We start from the raw sequence: 10,308 nt of genomic DNA on the forward strand, positions 1-10,308 counted from the left end.
AAGGGTTTGAAAGGAGGGAAGAGGCACAGAGAAGTCACAGAGCAGAGCAAGCAATAGAACCTAGTCTCTCTGCTCCCAAGCCAATGCTTTGGCCCGTAGACAACAGTGCCTCTCAAGAAAGCACTTTGCTCACTCAAGCCAATGAGTGTGCCAATAACTTGGATTATAGGCTTGCTTTTTGCTGGATCTGTTCAAGCTTCTGGTGGTGGTCCGTTTCCAGCTGAACCCAGTTCTGTTAGGCATGTGGGGCATGTCACATGGTGGAAGGCACATGGTATTCTCTTGTTTCACTGGTTTCAGAGTAGCAGCCGTGTTAGTCTGTATCCGCAAAAAGAAGAACAGGAGTACTTGTGGCACCTTAGGTGCCACAAGTACTCCTGTTCTTCTTCTTGTTTCACGGAATGACTTAGCCTAATAAAGGAATCAGGAGGTCACACCACATCAGCAGAAGCTATTTGCAGATGGTGTCTCAAAGAGAAAAAGTGACATTTTTATCTGAGCTAGTTGGAATAACCAAATGGTGTCAAAACTGCTGTCACCAGTTCTGAATTTGGTCTCCGTGTCCATTTGCTCAATGGTGTGGACCAGATCATACAACCTAGCCCTTATAGGTTGCCTAGCGTTGTTAGTATGATGTCAGTTTGGCATTTACTATGGAATAGTTTCAGTTTGTCACCACTGCGGCATGTTGTCCTCAAGGGTGCAATGACCTCACCACAGCAATAACAGTTTTGTGCTCATATATAGTGGGGGAAAGGAGCACTTTAAACGTGCCTTGCCCATTCGAAGGGAGCATATGCGTATTTGGTATTTGCTACAGCTGATTTCTGAAAAGTCATGCCTACTTTTTCCATGCCCTGAACGAACCATAAGCTGTCACTGAGCACTTCATTATGCCTTCCCTGGTCCCCATCTGCTCATAACTGGAACGTGGGCCATAGGGTAGCACCTTTCTTAGTGTAACAGGCACTCAGTTTTGAGATGGGAGGGGGGGTAAGTGCACCTTCTTTGTCAAAAAGCAAGACGTGCAACAGAGGAATTCATGCACCATTAGGTCTCAAGCTTGGATATTTGCCTGGATTAATAAGTCATATGTGTCTGGTTCCTATTGCCTGATTATTTTATATGACTCTGATTTCATTCCTCTAGCAAGAAATACAAGGACCGTGAACCAGCCGATTACCACGTAAGCCCTGGGTGGAGGCTAAACTGCAACTTAAGTAAGTGGTTCATTGCCTTTGTGCTGGGTTTTTGCAAGGGGAAGAATTTTCCTCATAGTTCTTAGTGGTTGATTTGTTACCTGCTTCTGATGTTTTACAGAAATGTAGGGCTGGAAGGGGGCTGGAGAGATTTTCAAGTCCAGACCCCCCGCTACACTCCTCCCTGCCCCACCCCCAAAGCAGCACCAAGTAAGTCTAGACCAGCCCTGACCCCTGTTTGTCAAACCTGTTCTTAAAAACTTCCAGTGCTTGGGCTTCCACAACCACTCTTTGAAGCCCATTCAAGAACTTAACTACACTTACAGTTAGCTTTTTTCCTAATATCTAATCTAATTTTTCACCTTTTAGATTATAGTGCTCTGTGGAATAAGAGGCTAAAATGTATCAGTTTAGAAGTCTATTTGTTACCCCCTGAAAAAGACTTAGCTTTTCATCCTGATGTATGCAGGACTTTTGCAATCAAAACTTTGATTATCTTATCAAATGATGCAATATTACCAGTTCTGCTGGCTCAATAATACATTTTAATGGTTTGTTTATGTGCATGGGATGGCCCCCCAAACTGCACACAACTTCATCTTTACTATTGAATGTATAAATAAATAGAGAGCGACTAAATGCCTTTACTTGTGTTAGGCTTTATTTTGCAATGTAGCTGTAGGCCATGGCATGTTGTTGTTTCTGCACTTCACTTAGCTGATTATTTGCCTTTTGTATTTAAAGAGAAAAAAAGTTGTTAAAATGCCTGGCTAGATTCTGCTACTGTAATTCAGGGGACCAAGAATAAAGGTCTGTTGCAAATGGGTTACAGAGGCACATGCAACCCGCACTCCGGGGATGGGCACAATACCAAGTACTGCAGTCCCCACAATGGGTTAGAAGTCTGGAGAGCGGATGTAGTGAGGGTGACCAAGGGGTATACATTCACCAAGCAGTCTTGGCTGGTTAGAGTCCGGTGGAGCCTTGCCTGCAATTTAAAGTTGACTGACTTGTTGAAACGTCTAAGAGAATAGCAGTTCTAGCACTGCCTGCCATCCATGCCCCAGGGATGAATGTCTCTTCAGTTACAACGCCCCAAGACTGATGCTCTTTTGCAATCTTCCTATGTGAGCAAAGGCAGATGAAGCCAATATGTTTTACATGAAGAGTGACAGAAATATTATGTTCACCAACTTACATGCAACAATCAGAAAAAGACTAATGCAAACCCAATCCCCTCCCTCTTTCCTTTGTTAGGACCACATCTTCAGCTGATGTAAGTTGACATAGTTCCACAAACTTCAACTGATATCAGCTCAGGATCTGGTCTGTAGGGCCTGACCTCAAATCCACAGAAGTCAGCTCAATGACTTCCATTGTCTTCCTTGGGCTTTGCATCAGGCCCTTAACTTGGAGGGCTATAAAAATTGTGAGGAATGTTGAACCAAAATTTAACCGCTTCAGTTAGCCTTAGCCTTCACTCCCTAAGCCTTAATTTAGAGCTTTGATCTATTGATCCATTGAACTGATAATTTTAGTCATGTCTCTTTTTTTACTATCCCTTAGATTTTGAATAATAATCCTGTTCTCTCTCTCTCTCTCTCTCTCTCAATTCCCGTCAACTTCTACACCAACTGCCTTTGCTTTTCAAGCTCTTACTTGGGAACTTGAGTCCTTGGAGTTTTGCAGCGCTGATATCACTTTCCATGGAGAGAAAGCAGTGGGGAAGACCTAACAAGCTGTAACTCCCCTAGGAAAAGTAGCGACATGGACTCCAAAACAAAACTAATCTCAAATAACAGGAGAAGGAAAAAGCATTCATGCTAATTAGGGGCCCTGAATTGCAGGATAAAACAATCACATTAGAAAATGTTTTTGTGACTTGAGACAGTATACAAAGAATGTCAAGCTGTTTGCAGATTATAAGCAGCAGCTGTAGAGTGAAGGAAAGAAAAAGGGTCTCTGACTACCACTGCCACTTGCATATTGCCAGGCATAATCTTCTGGTAGCAGATACTGAATAATTCCCAGTGTCAACAATTTAAATATTAAAACCAGTTTCATCATGGCAGCTTGTACAAGCTCAGCAGCCTGTCTGTTTACATGCAGCTAGCTTTTTCACAGCTATCAACTTTTTTGTTACTAAACCTCAGAGAAAGGTGGGTTTCTCCCGTAACAACAGAGCAACCGATTAAGAGAGGGTTGTCTGAAGGGTGATAAATATAGTATAGGTTTTCAAACCAGTCATGTACATGTTGGCATTTGCTTACAAAGCAGCTGATCTTGAAACACAAGAGTACATATCATTCATACATGTCCTGTATGGGGCCTTTAAAGACCAATTTGAAAAATGTTGTACATCTGTTTCCAATTAATAACAGAGTAAGCTATCACATAACATCAAGTTAGGGCTTGTGTTACTATTAATAGAAGGGACAGGAGAGTTCCTAGCTTAACAGATGAAGCCATGGCGTTTCACCTCTGGAATCTATGTACTGCACATTCATATGCTAAAGTACCATACACAATTTACATTTTCTAGCAGCAGTTCTTTAGGAGTTACTGAGGCCTGGTCTATACTACACAGTTACATTGACGCAAGGCAGCTTACGTTGACTTGGTAGGCACGTGCACAACTCTCAAATTGGTCTCCCATTTTTAAGCGCCTCATTAAGCAGACTTACTGTACATCCACACTACCCGCTGGATGGGCGGGGTAGCGATCGATCTATTGGGGATCGATTTCTCGCATATCATCTAGACGCGATAAATCGATCCCTGAACACGCTCCCCATCGACTCCGGAACTCCACCAGGGTGAGAGGCAGAAGCGGAGTTGACGGGGAAGCCGCGGCCGTCAATCCCGTGCCGTGAGGACAGGAGGTAAGTCGATCTAAGATGCGTCGACTTCAGCTACGCTATTCTCGTAGCTGAAGTTGCATATCTTAGATCGATTTCCCCCCTCCCCCCCCGCCCCAGTGTGGACTAGGCCCATAGTAACACAACCTTCCTGAGCAGCGTAGAGCTTTGGTTGATGCACTTAGGGTCACCATAAGTAACACATTATCTACACTTGCACTGCGTTGACCTAACTGTCCTTGAGCATCTGTCTCACAATGCCCACACTGACTGCGCTGGTCACCATTGTGAACTGCACTGTCCAGGGGTCACAGAGACCAGAAGATGCCCCCACACACACCCTATAAAGTCCTGTAGATCTTTCAATGCCTTCTCCTGGTTGTCCAGCTTGGGAAGCACACATAACAGCACATTGTTGAGTGCAACTGCCCAGCTGACCATGACGTAGACAGGAGAGATTGGATCTCCTGGACCTGTGGAGGGAAGAGGTTGTGTAGGCACATCTCTGAACCAGCTGTACAAACAGCATCTACAAGCAGATTGCTCATAGAATCATAGAATATCAGAGTTGGAAGGGACCTCAAGAGGTCATCTAGTCCAACCCCCTGCTCAAAGCAGGACCAATTCCCAGCTAAATCATCCCAGCCAGGGCTTTGTCAAGCCGGGCCTTAAAAACCTCCAAGGAAGGAGACTCCACCACCTCCCTAGGTAACGCATTCCAGTGTTTCACCACCCTCCTAGTGAAATAGTTTTTCCTGATATCCAACCTGGACCTCCCCCACTGCAACTTGAGACCATTGCTCCTTGTTCTGTCATCTGCCACCACTGAGAACAGAGAATGAGAATAGAGTTGCTCAGGGGTTGCAGGAGAAGGGGTATGGCAGGGACCAGCAGCAGCGCCATGTGCAAGCCAAGGAGCTGCAGCAGGCATACCAGAGGACAAAGGAGGCCAACAATCAAGCCCGCACTTTTACAAAGAGCTGCATGCCATTTTTGACAGAGACACCCCACCCCCATACCTGAGACACAGGCCCCTGCCATGGACAGCGAGGAGGAGGAGGGACAGACAACTAGGGGATCCAGCTGCGCAGTGGGCCAGGACGTGCTTTTAACTCAACTGCAGTCCGGCAAGTTCCACCAGTTAAGCATGGGTGAGCCTGATGCAGGAGAGGGAATTTCGAGGGAGTAGAGGGTAGATTAATTTTCAGTTACAGGTGTGGCCCCTACAAAATAGCGGGACACATCTTTTGTCTTTTCATTAAATATACTCACACTAGAAGAGGTAGTGGTCCAATTAAGAGAAGTAGAGTTGCTGTCTGCTTTCCATTGCCCTCTAGAGTTAGGAATCCTCTGCCCAAGGTGTCTAGGGAGGGCTGCCTTATTTCTTCCTCTGCCATAGGACACTTTCCCACACCACTAACCTCATCAGGCACCATTGCAGTACACAAGCGAGCAGCATACAGGCCTGGGCAGCCAGCAGTAGGTGGCCTCTCTCTGCCTTTGTTACCCTCAGGAGTGAGATACCAGCTAAAATCACCACAGCCTATGGTTCAGTGCCTGGACAGTGCTGGGTTTACAATGGCGCCAGTGGCTCCATGGAGTCAGGCCCATGCTCAGAAGGGGCCCTGGCTTGCTCTGCTTGCACTGTGCCGTGAGCCCCCACCAGACCCCCCCCCAACTCCACCCACCACTTGCTCCTCTTGGTCTACCCACCAGCCGGTTGAGGGCTCCTCTCCACCCCCTAACCCCACCCTCCAACTTCTTGCCAGCAAGTTAAAGAAGTATGGGCTGGATGAATGGACTATTAGGTGGATAGAAAGCTGACTAGATTGTCGGGCTCAACGGCCCCATGTCTAGTTGGCAGCCGGTATCAAGCGGAGTGCCCCAGGGGTTGGGCCTGGGCCGTGTTCCAGCTAATTTTCCCCACCCATTTGCAGAATTAATTTTGTTATGTGCACCAATATAGAGGCGATATGTGAGGTTTGCGGTGCAGGGGTGTGAGGACTCCAGCTGGGGGTGCGGGCTCTGGGGGTGGGGCTGGGGATGAGGGGTTTGGGGTGCGGGAGGAGGCTCTGGGGCTAAGGCATGGAGAGAGGACCCCACACACACACCTCCCCCAGCTCTCTTGCCCCTCAGCAACACCTGGGCTGTGAGGGAGAGGTTCCTTTCCCCGCAGCAGCAGCAGCAGCTCTGGGGTTGGGGCTGCAGGATAGGTGCCCCTTCCCTGGCCCTGGCAGGTCCAGGCCGGGGCTGGATTCAGGCTTGGGGAGGAGTGCTCCAGCTGTGCCTGGGGCCGCGCCGCCCTGGGCACGCCTGGGTTCAGCCTGGGCCGCTCCGGCCGCACGTGGGTCCACACCACCCTGGCTGCACCTGGGTCTGGGCTGGGCCAGGCCGCTCTGTTCATGCTTGGGTCTGCACTGCCCTGAGCCGCGCCTGGGTCCGGGCTGGGCCGGGCCGCTCCTGGCTCCAGGCCATGGGGTTGGGGGAGAGGCACCCCTCTCCCGGCTGGTCCCCAGCTACAGCCGGTCCCCAGGCAGGTTCCCTGAGCACCTGTGTGGCGCTAAACAGACTGATGCGTGGCCGCGCAGCTTACCGGGAACTTACGTCTTGGGGTCAGTTTTGTTCAACATCTTCATTAATGATCTGGATGATGGGGTGGATTGTACCCTCGGCAAGTTTGCGGATGACACTAACCTGGAGGGGGGGGGGGTGAAGTAGATGCGCTGGAGGGTAGGGATAGGGTCCAGAGTGACCTAGACAAATTGGAGGATTGGGCCAAAAGAAATCTGATGAGGCTCAACAAGGACAAGGCCAAAGTCCTGCACTTAGGATGGAAAAATCCCATGCACCACTCCAGGCTGGGGACCGACTGGTTAAGCAGCAGGTTCTGCAGAACAGGACCTGGGCATTACAGTGGATGAGCAGCTGGCTATGAGTCAAGAAGACTAATGGCATATTGGGCTGCATTAGTAGGGGCATTGCCAGCAGATTGAGGGATGTGATCATTCCCCTCTATTTGACACTGGTGGCGCCACATCTGGAGTAGTGTGTCCAGTTTTGGTTACCCCCACCCCCACCATCACTGAAAGGATTTGGACAAATTGAAGAGAGTCCAGCAGAGGGCAATGAAAACGATTAGGGGGCTGGGGCACATGACTTATGAGGAGCTTCTAAGGGATCTGGGGTTATTTAGTCTGCAGAAGAGAAGAGTGGGGGGGGGGGGGAATTTGATATCAGCCTTCAACTACCTGAAGGGGGTTCCAAAGAGGATGGAGCTAGGCTGTTCTCAGTGGTGGCAGATGACGGAGCAATGGTCTCAAGTTGCAGTGCGGGAGGTCTAGGTTGAATATTAGGAAAAACTATTTCACTAGGAGGATGGTGAAGCACTGGAATGGGTTACCTAGGGAGGTGGTGGAATCTCAATCCATAGAGGTTTTTAAGGCCTGGCTTGACAAAGCCCTGGCTGGGACGATTTAGTTGGGATTGTTCCTGCTTTGAGGAGGGGGTTGGACTAGCTGACCTCCTGAGGTCTCTTCCAACTCTCATCTTCTCTGATTCTCTCTGCTCCCTAGCCAGATCCCCAGTGCACCTCCAGCTCCGGGCAGTCTCTGTTTCCCACCACCTGTGCGACCCCTCCTGTCTCCCTGGAGCTGAGCTGCCTGGGACTGGTGCAGAAGCTGGCCAATCTCAGCCAGTTGATTGGGGGCAGTGTGGGGGGGGGGAGGCTGGGTCCCTCCAGGCAAGTGGGTCCTGAGGGAGTCTGGCTGGGGCAGGCTCTGGCCTGGCTGATCATGCCAGTCCTGGGGAGCTGGAGTGATTCTCTGCCCCAGGACCAGCCCTGGCTGCACTAGCAGCTCAACCTACCCTGTTTCCCCGAAAATAAGACAGTGTCTTATATTAATTTTTGCTCCCAAAGATGCGCTAGGTCTTATTTTCAGGGGATGTCTTATTTTTCAGAAATGAAAAATGCCTTATTATCGGTGGATGCCTTATTATCGGGGAGGTCTTATTATCGGGGGGATGCCTTATATTACAACGAGAGGCAAAACTGTAAGTAGGCCTTATTTTCGGAGGATGTCTTATTTTCGGGGAAACAGGGTAGCAGACACAGTCGCCTCCCAGCAGGGCCAATGAGTGTGGCCGGGAGGCAGGGCATGGGGGAGTGGGCCTCTGGGGAACCTGGGGGCGGGTGCTGGCCTATGAGAGAGCGGGGAAGATCTGTGTGTTGGGGCTCTGGGGAGTGGGGATTCTGGGCAGTTATGGGGCTGTGGGCAGGGGGACACAGGACAGGGGTGGTGGTGTGCAGGGTGCTGTGCATTTGTGGTAGGGTTGGGGGGGCTCTGGATCCAAGGGGGCTCTGGCCATAGGAAATCGGGGGGGGGGGGGGGCGGCGGAACATGGCCACTGTGCGTCTTGCCACTGCCGGTTTGTAAATAGTGCCCTCGCACTGGGCTGGACAGAGTGGGGCTGCCCCTGCCATGCCATGCCATACCCCTGGCCAGCCACTCGCTCTGGGGGCCGGCCCCCCCCTGCACCATGCTCCATTGCCCCCATAGGGGCCCACAAAAGGTTAATCTGGCCCTGCCTCTACTAGAATCATGCAACCGATCAATTCCTTCTTTATTTCCTCAACCGCAGGCAGGCCTGACTCACCGTGGCTAATGCTGGGACTGGTGCCGTGTTCCAGCAGTCCCAAGCAGAAGTGAGAATGGAGTGCTTAAAACTAGAGCGGAGCAAGGAGAGCGAGTTTGGCATCCTAAGTTTCACTGTCTGTAATGCATATGCTGACACTGGTACCTATGTGATTTTTATCTTCAGCTGCTGCCACCCCAGCCTCCAGGGTTTCCCCCTCCACCCTGTGGAAGCCCTGAGCCAGATAAGGAGGAGGAAGAAGGGGATGCCGAGTTCAAAGAGATCCTGCAAACCAGTGGTGCATCAGACCATGAGCATGGGACCTGGAGGGTGCCCACTGCAGACAGCCCAACAAAAGAAAGACCAGAGAGGAGAAAGGCCCAGCAGGAAAATGAGATGATGCACCAGGACATAATGGGGCTGCTTAGGCAGTTGGTGGTGCTGCAGGTTCAACAATTCCAGGTTCACCTCCCTCTGAAGCCCATTGAGAACTTAATATTGGGCCCTTCCTAACTACTCCCCCCCCCCAATACTCTCTGTGGCATCGGGGTCGCTACACTACCCCTTCCACTCCCCACCAGGGGACATTACACATACTTACAGCTTCACATACACTGACCCGGGAAGGCCCACAGGTGGTGTAGGTGAAAAATAAAATGAAATAAATTGAGAATAAAACTTACAAAGTTTTTAATGTATTTGTGTTAGAGTTGCATGGGGTTTTTTTACACTGATTTTGTTACAGAATAAAAATTCTATTATTTGGAACATGAATTCATCTTTATTAGTTCACAGCAGATGCTGCCAGGTACTCAGCAGTCCTAAAAGAAACCAATTTTCCTTTTACTGCACAGTGTCACACAACCCATAGGACCATTCACAAACAAAATTAATAGGTACATTGACAATGTTATATTCCTACATGTACAGCAATCACCACATGATTCCTGCCAGGCCACAAAAGAGCAGGGCCAGGTAGAGCACACTACTATGGTTCACTGTTAAAATGGTCTTTCAAAACCTCCCTCAGCTCTATAGCTCTACGTTGAGCCTTGTATCTGGCTGGTCAAATTCAGCAGAAAGGCACTCCACCTCCACCCTGGTGGAAATTTTTCCCCCTTTGTGTCACAGATATCATGCAGGACATGGCATGCAGCTCTAATCATTGGGATTCAGTGAGAAAAATATCCCAATCTTGTGAGTAGAGATTCATGGCCCTGCACACTTGTATCACAATGGCCTCTGTGGTGAATTTCCCAACTCCGAATTGATTCCTGACTCACCATAATCTGGCATTGCAAGTTTCCAGAATGTGATCGCCACTCGCTTCTCCACTGTCAGTGCAGCTCTGGTTTTGGTGTCCCTTGGCTGGAGGAAACTCGATGCACAGATCCAGGAATGTGACCTTGAGCATCCATAAGTTCTGCAGCCACTGCTTGTCATCCCAAACCTGCATTACAATGCAATCCCACCGATCAATGCTTGGGTCTTGGGCCCAGAAAGGACACTCCACTATCTGAAGCTGTTCCGAGACTGCCACCAACACCATTGAATTGGTTCCCTCTATAGCTGACAGCAATCTCGCCTCCAAGAACTCATCATGTTCCCCACTCATTGGG

The 10,308-nt window shown here is 49.5% G+C and overlaps 1 long non-coding RNA gene across 2 annotated transcripts; it reads left to right on the forward strand.

The window, feature by feature from the left end:
- The first annotated feature begins 440 nt into the window (after window positions 1–440).
- Window positions 441–3,550, forward strand: LOC122172170 (uncharacterized). Of its 2 annotated transcripts, XR_006172228.2 has the most exons (4): window positions 441–993; window positions 1,150–1,220; window positions 1,321–1,409; window positions 2,852–3,550. It is a non-coding gene; the product is annotated as an uncharacterized LOC122172170 (long non-coding RNA). The 2 variants fall into 2 exon arrangements; XR_006172229.2 differs by having other exon boundaries at window positions 443–1,220.
- The last annotated feature ends 6,758 nt before the right edge of the window (window positions 3,551–10,308 follow it).

This window comes from Chrysemys picta, chromosome 6, assembly GCF_011386835.1.
Source record: "Chrysemys picta bellii isolate R12L10 chromosome 6, ASM1138683v2, whole genome shotgun sequence".
NCBI lineage: Eukaryota > Metazoa > Chordata > Testudines > Emydidae > Chrysemys > Chrysemys picta.